Here is a 2500-nt window from a genome sequence, read left to right as displayed (position 1 = left end):
AATGAGTGTTATTACACAATTACGTAATGTTAATGATGGAAGGATGATGATATGATGATGATGATTGATGATGATGATGGGTGATGATGTGATGGTGATGATGTGGTGATGATGATGAGATGATGATGATGATATGATATGATGATGGTGGTGATGATGTGGTGATATGATGATGATGATGATGATGATGATGATGTTAGGATGGTGGTGATGATGATGGTGATGATGATGCATGATGATGATATGATGAAGACATGATGTGGTGATGATGTGATGATTATGATGATATGATGATGAGATGATGGTGTGATGTTGATGGATGATGATGATGATGATGATGATGATGGTGGTGGTGATGTTGATGGTGATGATGATGATGATGATGATGATGATGATGGTGATGATGATGATGATGTTGATGTTGATGATGATAACAACAATAATAATGATAATGATAATAAAAAGAATAATAATAATAATAATAATAATAATAATAATAATAGTACTACTATTATCATTACTATTAGTATCGTTATTATGATTACTATTGCTACCACTAAAGATAATGATTATACCGATTAAAAGGATCACGACAATAAGAAAAAAAATATAATGATAATCATGATAATGATGATAATAATAATATAACAATGATAATGATAAATATTCAAATAACGATACTATTAGTATATTACTACCACGAAAGATAATGATAATGCCGATGAAAATGATTATGGTAATAAGAAAGATAATAATGAGAGGAACTTCTTGCCTCCTTCCTCCTCTCTCCTTCTCCTTGCGTGGTATAGAAGGCTGTTGCTTTTTTATGAACTTCATTCGTGCAGGTCAAGAGCGGGAATAAGAGAGATTTAAAGAATTAATTTCACTTATTTATCAACATTTTTATCATTATCATCTTTATCATCATATTTTCATCATCATGATCTTCATCTTCATCTTCATCTTCATCATTTTCATTTTCATTTTCGTTTTCGTTTTCGTTTTCGTTTTCGTCTTCGTCTTCGCCTTCGCCTTCGTCTTCGCCTTCGCCTTCGCCTTCGTCTTCCTCGCTTCGCTTGTCTCGCTCGCTTCGCCTCGCTCGTCTTCGCTTCGCTTCGCCTTCTCTCGATTGTCTTCTTCGCCTTCGTCTTCGTTTTCGTCTTCGTCTTCGTCTTCCTTCGCTTCGTCTCGTCTTCGTCTTGCCTCGTCATCGTCTTCGTCTTCTCTCATCTCGCTCGTCTATATAGTCTTCTCTTCGTTTGCTTCGCTTTTTGTCTTCGCTCGTTTGTCTTTGTCTCGTTTCGCCTTCGTCTATCGGATTCGTCTCGTCATCGTATGTTCATCGTCATCGTCATCACATCTCATCACATGTCATCATCTCATCACAATCATATATCATATCATGCATTCATCATCTATCAATCATCATCATCATTCATCATCATATTATCATCATAATTTTTTATATCATTATTGTTTATATTATTTATTTGCTCATACAGATGAGGTCTATTTTATCTTACTACATAACTGTATTCAGAAAATAAAGAGGCAGTTGTGATGTCTTCACCACTAAAATGAACAAATTTCTGGAATGAACAATTTCTTTCTATGAGCTGCATGCATACGTAATCTGAATCAATAGATGCGTCTGTAACTAGATCAGAGAAATTAACATGCAGATTTACAAACAGGATTGATGAATCTCTTTTACCAGGCAATGTAACTCACAAAAGTTGAGAAAGACTTATTTGAGAGAAACTGACCTTACTCTAGAGAAACTTTTCACTCAGTGGGAAGTAACAAATTATTAGGGACGATCTGTAAGTCCATGGTTCAGTCGACAATTAAGAGTTGAAAATTGTCAATAATAACAACAAAAGCAGTACGGCAAATGCTTAACAGACAGAAGAGAATCATGCAAAATAACCCACAAATAAGCAAATCCAAGCCATGCTTTAGTTGTGGTGGTGACGGTGGCCATGACGAGAGAAAAGCATAGTGAAATCCATATCAACTGTGCGGAAAAGAGAGCACTCGCAACCAGTATGTAAGTTCTGCGTGTCGGAAATCAAATCGTGGATCAGGCAGTGTGGAATGTCGGAGAAAAATTCTGATTTGCATTCAGGTGAACTTCATTTAGAAAAAAAAGACCTGCTGTATAATATAAAAGGAGAATAGTGATAACTAGGTTTCTCAAGGATATCACGCATTTAGATACAGTAGATTATCTGCCTGTAATGTCATAAGAAAATCGTTAAGCGTTTACAGTCCACAGGAAATCGCAGTTATAGGTTTAGCCACACACACACATGATCAAACACACACACACAATCAAACAAACACACACACACACACACACACACACAATCAAACAAACACACACACATACACACATAATAAAACACACACACACACACACACACACACAGATAAGTAAACCAATAGATTAACATGTACTTCACTAACAATTTGAACTAGCATAAAAAATTACTTTCAA

The sequence above is a fragment of the Penaeus monodon genome, chromosome 10 (assembly GCF_015228065.2).
Source record: "Penaeus monodon isolate SGIC_2016 chromosome 10, NSTDA_Pmon_1, whole genome shotgun sequence".
Lineage (NCBI taxonomy): Eukaryota > Metazoa > Arthropoda > Malacostraca > Decapoda > Penaeidae > Penaeus > Penaeus monodon.
Note: the sequence above shows the minus strand (reverse complement) of the source record.